Source organism: Mustela erminea, chromosome 9 (assembly GCF_009829155.1).
Source record: "Mustela erminea isolate mMusErm1 chromosome 9, mMusErm1.Pri, whole genome shotgun sequence".
NCBI lineage: Eukaryota > Metazoa > Chordata > Mammalia > Carnivora > Mustelidae > Mustela > Mustela erminea.
The window spans coordinates 72862580-72872263 of NC_045622.1; the positions used below are offsets into that span (position 1 = coordinate 72862580).

General features: G+C 43.9%; 1 long non-coding RNA gene across 2 annotated transcripts in view; it reads left to right on the top strand.

The window, feature by feature from the left end:
• The window catches only part of LOC116599274, a 17422-nt gene extending 9947 nt beyond the window's left edge, over window positions 1–7475 (top strand). For both annotated transcript variants that reach the window (XR_004289303.1, XR_004289302.1), the window contains exons 4-6: window positions 3354–3592; window positions 5540–5655; window positions 7441–7475. This is a non-coding gene — a long non-coding RNA (uncharacterized LOC116599274). The remainder of the gene's footprint in view (window positions 1–3353; window positions 3593–5539; window positions 5656–7440) is intronic.
• The last annotated feature ends 2209 nt before the right edge of the window (window positions 7476–9684 follow it).

Consider the following 9684-nt stretch of genomic DNA (forward strand, 5'->3'; position numbering starts at 1 on the left):
TACCTCACAGACTTAAAGATTTATCGTGGGTGACAGGTTCAGGAGAGTCTGAGAATGGTAGGACCCAGGCTTCCTTTTCTAGGTCAGTACGCGACGTCTTGCCCACTTCAGCAACGTGCACCGGGCCAGTCGACGAGCCAGTGTCACCAGTCCCAGGTGCTGGAGTTCCCCAGGTGACAGGTGCGATGTAAAAATGAAGGAATGTGTTTCGTGTTTTGGGACACATGGTAACTTCATTACACAGTTGTCAACTCTGGGGCCCGGGGCTCCTAGAACACGCCACCTTAGGCGTGAGATGATTACTAATGGCTAATAATCTTGATTGGCCTCGTGCACATCCCGTGTTTATCACTCCTATCTCATAATCAACTTCTATACTTGGCTCAACTTTACCATTCAGTCTGTGTACCAGAGTGACTGGAAGCCCATATTTATCTAATTTAGGGAACGTTCACAGGTGCTGCAGTTAGACTCGCGTGTGTGATCCACGTCCTTTGCTAATCGCATAATTCCTTTTGCATTTAATCGGCGGATGGCATCCTTTCTGCATACGTATGTGTGCGTCTCCGCGGTTTGCTGCTGGTGGGGAACTGCGTGTGAAAACGCCGGCTGAGGCACCTGTCATCAGCACCAAGACCTTCGAGAGCTGGGAGGAACCAGCTTCCTGGCTTACAGTTGAGAAAACAAGACCCGAGAAAGTGAAGGGATTCCTGTCCAGCTAGCTCAGTCCTAGGAAGGCTTGAAGGCAGGGAAGGAGGAATGCATCTGCAAAGGAGAGCCCCCCAAACCATTCCAGCGGAGAAATTCCATGAATAATTTGAGCCTGTCTTGACAATTAGCATGGAACATGAGTCTGGCCAAGATGAGGCCAGGCCTAAAAGAAATCAAGTTTCTGGCAAGGAAGACTGGGGATGTTCAGAGGTTATAGCCTTTTGCGATTGTTTTTCACCCCTGGGCTGCTTATTGCCAGCACGTGTTCCCTTGTAAGGAAGGCTGGCTAACCTCCTTTCCCTTCCTTCTGCCTCTTTTTTGTAAGACTTTTATTCCTCTATAAAGCTAGACAAGAGGAGAGTAAAAGATCCATCCAGGAATTAGGGATTAGCATAGAAAGAATCAAAATGCTCGAGATGAATGGGGACCCAAAGGTCTGGTCTACGAAGCTGGCTCTATGGGCTGTACCTAAAGTCACAGCATCTATTGGTGGCAGGTGTGGGATACAAGTCTGTGTCGCCTTACTCAGAGTTCAGGTTTTTCTCATCACAGCAGTCTGCTAAGGAAGGGACCAAGAGGATAATGTGTGCAGTGACACCTCACACCTCCCTCCCTTGGCACCTTTACACACTGCCTGGGAACGCTAAGCCAGGGGGGTAGGGATGCAGAGACTCAGAACTTCATCCTGGCTGGGATGAAAGGGCTAGGGAAAAGGTTCTCCCTGTGGAGAAGGGTCACCCTGCTCCCCATCGTGGAGATTCTGAACTCAGAGAGGATTTAAGAGAACACCATGGAACCCAACACAGTTCTGGTCCAAAGGGCGCAATCTGCCAATATTTGCAGAATGAGTGTGTGCACTGGCGGGGGGTTGGGGTGGGGAGGTTAGAAAGCTAAGAGGAGGCCATTGCTCCCTGCAGTTTCTTTGCTGGGAAGGTAGAGGAAATCATGAGGGATGCATCATAGTGGACTGCCTGTCCTCACCTGCCCAGGAAGAAAGATCTGGTCATTCCTGTGGGAGCACCAAGAACTATCAGGGCTGGAAAGCAGAGTCCAGGGGTGTGCTCAGAAAGAAGAGGAAAGGGTGCCTGGGTGGCTCCACCAGGTGGGTGTCTGTCTTGGGCTCAAGTCTTTATCCCAGGGTACTGGGATCGAGTCTTGCATTCGGCTCCTTGCTCTGCAGGGAGTCTGCTTCTCTCTCTCCCTCTATCTCTCCCCCTCTGCTCATGCCCTCTTTCTCAAATAAATAAGTAAAATCTTAAAAAAAAAAAAAAGAAAGAAAGAAAGGAGAATGGCCACTGACCACTGCCACATCTTCTGAACTGGGAAACCTTCCCACTGCTACTGGTAGCACTGGGAATGCCTCACTCTCTGAGCCCCCAGCGGCCACAACACTGCGATTACTACCCTGGTGCCTGCCACCCTTTGTCAGATAGACCCCTTGTGTCTGCCAGCTCCTGCCACAGTGTCTAGGCAACAGTGGGTGCTCAGTGAATGTATATTGAATGAACGAATGCCCGGACTGTACACTGTTGAAATGTGCGGCTATCATCAAGATGGCAGGGAGACAGAACGTATGGAATTGCCAAAGTACTATGAAAAACATTTTAACAGCCTGTATAGATGGGCCAGAGCAGCAAGATCAAGGTTACCCAGTACAAATGGAGCACAAAGTCTCCATTTAGTTTCGGAAAGTTCGGTTGCCCAAATGAAGGGTGGTCTATGGGGCACAGCCCAGATTTTAAGAAGCCAGCAGGTCTTGGTGGGCCAGAAGCTCCACGTGATTAAGATGGTGATGTAACTGCTAAAACGGAAGCAATTCCATAAAGGGAAGCTGGATCCGGACCAAAGCAGGCGATGGTTCCCGTAGTTTCTGAGCTCACTCAGGTCACATCTGGGGTATAATGTTCATTTGGGGTTTTGTTAACAGCCACACCCTTCTACATAGTGTTTTCCCAGGCATCATCTCATTACACTGTCCTAATGAGGCTTATATCCTTATATCCTGGCAAAGGCAACCCAATGTGCTCACGGTCACCTAGCTAGCGAGTGGCAGAGCCCAGCCTTCTGACGCCTTGTCCACACTCTTTCCGCTGCAGGCCAGAGACCCACTGTGCGGCATCTAAAAGCAGGACCAGTGTGGTGCTTGTCAGGGGCTGTCAACAGTGGACACACTCAGATGGGCACCTCGCTATCAGATGGCCCGACAGCAATGTCACAGGAACCACATTTCCTAATTCAGGAGGGCTTTGACAGGCCAGCTCACACCTGCAGGCGTGGGGACCCTGGCCTGTTTCAGAACTGGTACCAGACAGACCTCGAATATCACCTCACCTGGGACTGAGCCCAGGAGAGGACAAATCTCCATCCTTAGTTCAGTGGGTCCTGCAGAAAGGATTTGTGAGCCAGCCTGCAAAGGAGGAAGAGGAAAAGGGAAAGAGGTGACACCTGTCAGATGCCTATTAAGTTCGGGCTCAAGACGTTTCTCATATATTTGTTTCCTGTTATTTACATGGTGCCTGTTTCTACAGCCTCACCGCTTACTCTGGTCACTATTTGACTCCTCCACCCCCTGCTTTGGGTGTCATAATAATCCTTCACATTCATCTGGTCTCACCCAGTGGTTATCCTCTTTCCCAAGAAAGCCCATGAAGAAAAAGAAAACGAAAAACCCCACATGCTCTCGCTTAAATATGGAATCTAAAGAAGTCAAACGTATAGAAGCCACGCTGGAGAACCATGGTTCACGGGTGCTGGGGAATGGGGGAAATGTTGGTCAAAGAGCGCAAAGTTGCAGTAATGAAGGATGACTGTCTCCAAATCCCTAATGTGCAGATGGAAATACGCTAAGAGAATGGAATGCAGGTGCTCTCATCACTAAAAGGTAACTATGTGAAGATGTGTATTAGTTTGGCTACTAATCATTTTACTGTATTTTGGGATATCAGATCTTCATTTTTATTAAAAAGAAAAACAAAGAGAATGGGTAAGGCAGAGATTGCTCCCTTGTTTCACAATGACGCTCAAGAACGCCCGTCTGTTCTTTTGTCTGTCCATCCGTCCATTCATCCATCCTTTCATTTATTCTTTAACAAATATTTATTAACTTACTCCCTGTTTTAGGAGATGTGAAATACATTATGGAAGCAAAGATTTCTGGGAAACTCTTGGGACAGGTACAAACTTATACAAGAAAAGGGGGAATAAAATTTGGGGCTTATAAATACGGAGACCATGCTTTCACCTGAGGATGGTGGGATGTCATTGCAGACCATGACCGGCAGGTGGCACTCTGGGTCCCAGGAGGCCCCCTGAGCTCTTTTCTGCCTTCACGCTTTCATTTTATATTCATTACTGTACTTAAAATCAAATTCTAAGTCATATCATTGAAAGACTGTGTTCAATTTGATTTTAATTCCATTTATTTGATGTTAATTGTTCCATGCTCTTTTGAAAATGTTCAAATTAAATCTAGTTGTGTCAGGGCTTTCTGGGTAAGTGAAAGACTTGTCCAGAAATTTAGACTCCTAAATAAATTAGCATCTCTGGTGATTGGTAGTAGATCCTGAAATCCTTTTGTAAGAAATGCTCGTCAAAATTTAATGCTTCTGGGAAAATATCTGGACGGATACACTTTAAGATGTTGCTTGTGCAGTCTCCCAGTGGTACATACAGACTTCTTTTTTTCTTTTAGATTTGTCCATGCTTAATTCATTTTTAACAGTGAGCATGTATTATTATTACTTTTTAAGTTTTTCATGGACACATAACATACAAATGGGAAAGTGTGCAAATCTCAACCAAATAGTTTGGATTCATATATTTATACATGTGTGTAACCTTCACTAAGATTAAGATCTGCATTACTAAAAGCCCAAAAAGTCCCCTCATGTCTCTTCTTAGTCACCCTCGATCCCCCCCAGGAATCATTATTCTGTCCCCACAGGTTGGTTTTGCCTATTTTGGGACTTCATTTTTATAGAGTTAGACAGGATCTCCTCTCTATCTGGACTCCTACTCAATATCATTTATTTAAGTCGATGTGTATAAATACCCCCAAACTCACTGATTGGGTGGTTGTGTGTAGCAGAAACCCATTCTTTTTCACTGAGGTGTAATATTCCATCATGTGAATGTATTACAGGTATGTTTCTATAATCAGAAAAGATTCACTAAAAATAATAAAATATAGACATGAAAACTGTTTTTTTTTACTGGAGGTGAAGGAGGTATTTCAACTTCAAGCTGATCTTCAGAGTACGTGGATTTGGACAGCAGGAGCTGGCTTGGCCACAGAAGCACAGGGTCTTTGAGAGAGAATGAGGAGTCAGCCAATTTCGGACAGGCTGGTGGTGACTCTCCTACTGGTGGTGTGCCCCAGAAGACAAACTTTTTAAGTCAGCGTGCTCTCACTGAGCCCCAGTCTCCTTGTCTATAAATGTGTAGCATTACCAGACTAAAAAGAAAAAAAGAGAAAAAACTCAGAGCATCTAGTTAAATTTAAATTTCAGATAACGACGAATAATTTCTCAATATAAATATGTCCTGGGTATTGCATGGGACACACAGATCCTGAAGAATTGCTCATTGTTCATTTGCAATTCAAATAGAACTGTGTTTTAACTGGCAACCCTAGAAAGAGTTGTAATAATAATCCCTACTTACAAGATAACACAGTTGTTTGTGAGAAACTGTTCATCGTAGGCAGAAGATTACATACAAATGGAAGAGACCAGGAAGAGCCAGAAAGGCAGAGAGGAGCCCCTCGGTTTGGCACTGGATCTGTAAGCCCCCAGCAGGATGGGAGCTGACCTCTCTCTCCCACCACCAGCCCCCTAGGGCCCAGCTTGATGCCTGACTCAGAGAAGGAGACACATAAACATTATCTGGGGAATCGCTGACTCGATTTGATTTCCAGCTCCTGCACGTACTTGATTTTGACCTGAGGTAAGCTATCTTTTACCACTCTGTGGTTCTGTGCTCTTACTGCATTCATTCAACAAATCCTTCAGGGAGCCTGACTCTGCCAGGTACTGGGGAGAAAGCCGATGAACTGAGAGGTTTGTGCCCTTCTGGACTTGGTCTTATAAAAAGGGAAGAGAAAAACTGGTAAACAGACAAAGACAATTTTCGATAGTGGTGGAGTGAAACGGCATGGTGAGCAGAAGGGTCAGAGGTGCTATCGAGATGAGATGGTCGGGGAGGGCCATTCTGAGGAAGTGATGCTGAGTAGAGACCCCAAGGCTGATGAGGAGTCAGCCTAGTGAGGACCCCAGGGAAGGGGTGTCCTGGCCACAGGGAAAAGTAGGTTTTCTTATCTGAAGACAAGGTGGGGGTGGAGGAGGGGGTTAGAAAACGAACCCCTACCTCCCAGAACTTTAAGGGGTCAAATCAATGGAAAGTTGATTTGTGAAATTATCAAGTTCCCTGCGGGTGAAAGAGATTATGAACTTTTCTCATGGAGCCTCAACGCCAGTCCCCAGACCACCTAGAAAGTCAGGAATACCCAACTCTTTGGGGGATAATGCAGAGCTATTCTAGAGTCCAGTCTAGACAGAAGTGTTTCTACCAGGCTGTGTGAGACAAGTACAAATGCTGCAAGTGTTTGAAAATTCTGATATTGGCATGACATCTAAGCACATATGGTATTTTATAATTTTTTTCCCATTTTGTTTTTCTGTTATCACCCACTGGCCTTTCCCCACCAGGTAGATTGAGAAGCATTGGCATAGAAGCTATAGAATCAGAAAAATCTGGGATTTTTTTTTTAAAGATTTTATTTATTTATTTGACAGACAGAGTAGACGAAGAGGCAGGCAGAGAGAGAGAGATAGAGGGAAGCAGGCTCCCTGCCGAGCAGAGAGCCCGATGCAGGGCTCGATCCCAGGACCCTGAGATCATGACCTGAGCCCAAGGCAGCGGCTTAACCCACCGAGCCACCCAGGCGCCCCGAAAAATCTGAGATTTAATGAGGCTCAATCTCTTTCTACCTGGTTGACCTTAATTACATTGTAAAATTTCCCTGTGTCTTGGTGCCTTCATCAATGAAATGGGCATAACCCATCTTCTTTATCCATTCATCTGTCGAGGACATCTGGGTTCTTTCCATAGTTTAGCTTTTGTGGACATTGCTGCTATAAACACTGGTGTGCATGTGCTCCTTCCAATCACTATGTTTGTATCCTTTGGATAAAGACCTAGTAGTGTAATTTCTGGGTCATAGGGTAGCTCTATTTTCAACTTTTTGAGGAACCTCCATGCATTTTTCCAGAGTGGTTGCACCAGCTTGCATTCCCACCAACAGTATAGGGGGGTTCCCCTTTCTCCTCATCCTCGCCAGCATCTGTTATTTCCTGACTTGCTAATTTTAGCCATTCTGCCTAGTGTGAGGTGGTATCTCATTGTGGATTTGATTTGTATTTCCCTGATGCTGAGTGAGGTTGAGCACTTTTTCATGTGTCTGTTAGCCATCTGGATGTCTTCTTTGCAGAAATGTCTGTTCATGTCTTCTGCCCTTTTCTTGTCTGGATTTTTTGTATTTTGGGTGTTGAGTTTGGTAAGTTCTTCATAGATTTTGGGTACTAACCCTTTATCTGATACGTCATTTGTGAATATCTTCTCCCATTCTGTAGGTTGCCTTTTAGTTGTGTTGATTGTTTGCTGTGCAAAAGCTTTTTATCCTGATATAGTCCCAATAGCTCATTTTTGCTTTTGTTTCCCTTGCCTTTGCAGACATGTCTAGCAAGAAGTTGCTGCAGCCGAGGTCAAAGAGGTTGCCTTACTCAGCCATCAAAAAGAATGAAACCTTGCCATTTGCTATGATGTGGATGGAACTAGAGGGTATTATGTTAAGTGAAATAAGTCATTCAGAGAAAGACAAATACCACATGATTTCACTCATGTGGAATTTAAGAAACAAAACAGATGAACATAGTGGAAGGGAAGGAAAAGACAAAAACAGAGAGGCAAATCACAAGAGACTGTTAACTCTAGGAAACAAACTGAGGGTTGCTGGAGGGGAGCTAAGAGGGGGATGGGGTAACTGGGTGATGGGCATTAAGGAGGGCACTTGATATAATGAGCACTGGGTCTTTTATGCAACCGATGGATCACTAAATCCTACCCCTAAAATTAGTAATACACGATATGTTAATTAAATTGAGTTTCAATGAAAAAAAATTTTTTTTAAAGATTTTATTTATTTATTTGACAGAGAGAGATCACAAGTAGGCAGAGAGGCAGGCAGAGAGAGAGGAAGGGAAGCAGGCCCCCTGCTGAGCAGAGAGCCCGATGCGGGACTCGATCCCAGGACGCTGAGATCATGACCTGAGCCGAAGGCAGCGGCTTAACCCACTGAGCTACCCAGGCGCCCTCAATGAAAATTTTTTTTAAATGGGGTGCCTGTGTGGTGCAGTTGGCCATCATGCCTATTCCCAGTGAGGTGGAACAAGGTAATGCCCTGCCTTGTTGTTTCAGTTACACCATGAGCAAGTATCCTTTTATAGTCTACTTAGGACTCCGTGTTTTGCATTTTTGTGCTTTTTTGGTGATTTTCCTGCTTAAACTGTGTCTTCAGTAAGTGGTGTTGGGAAAACTGGACAGCCACATGCAGAAGAATGAAACTAGACCACTTTCTTACACCATACACGAGAATGAACTCAAAATGGATAAAGACCTGAATGTAAGACCTGAACCCATAAAACTCTTAGACGAAAACACAGGTGGTAACTCATTGACATTGGTCTTGGTGAAGATTTTTTGAATCTAACAAATGTTGCTTTGCTTCTACACAGCAAAGGAAAGCATCAATGAAATGGGAAAGCAACCTCCTGAATGGGAGAAGGTATTTGCAAATCACATATCTGATAAAGGGGTAATATCCAAAATAAAAAGAATTCCAACTCAAAAGCAAAAAACAAACAAACAAAAAAACCACTGAACGATCTCATTAAATATTCAGATCCTCTTAGAGGATCTGAATAGACATCTTTCCAAAAAAGACCTACAGATGGACAACAGGTACAGGAAAAGATGATCAACACCACCCATCATCAGGAAAATGCAAATCAAAACTAAAATCAGATACTACCGCACACCTGCCGTAATGGGTAGAACCAAAAAGACAAGAAATAACAAGTGTTGGTGAGGGTGTGGAGGAAGGGCAACCCTCCTGCGCTGTTGGGAATGCAAACTGTAGCAACCGCCATGGAAAAGAGTATGGAAGTTCCTCAAGATAAAAATAGAAGTACCCTTGATGCAGAAATTCCCCTTCTAGGTATTTATTCAAAGAAAAATGAAAACAACTCAAAAAGATATGTGTACCCCAATGTTTATTGCAACAGTATTTACAATAACCAAGATATGGAAACAAACTGTCTATTGATAGACAAATGGATAAAGAAATTGTGTATATATAAATGGAATATTATCCAGCCATAAAAAGAATGAAATCCTGCCATGGGCTACAATGTGGATGGAGCTCAAGGGCACTACACCATGTGAATAAGTCAGACAGAGGGAGACAAATGCTATATGATCCCTTAGATATGGAATCAGGAAAAAAAAACCAAAAACCAAAAAAAAAAAAAAAAAAAAAAAAAAAAACCCAAAACAAATCCAACCCCAAACCAAGCTCACAGACTCAGAACAGAGTGGTGGTTGCTAGAGTCTGGGGGTGGGAGAAATGGGCAAAGGGTGTCAAAGGTTGAAAGAAAAAAACCTTTTATTTGTTTTACATACTATAATTAGAGAACAGAATATCTTCTATTGAAATAGCAGTTCTTCAAAAGGATGCAAATATTAAAAATTGATTTCTCAACCATCAGTCTTCTCTCACTAATCTTCCTTTGTGATTTCTGAATGATATTTCTAAGGGATGAATATGATCACGTAATTGACTCAGTTTAATATCCTTCATTTATTTCCAGTAGTTTTAAAGATGAGGGGTTCAGTGGCGCCAGTGAATCTGATGGACTA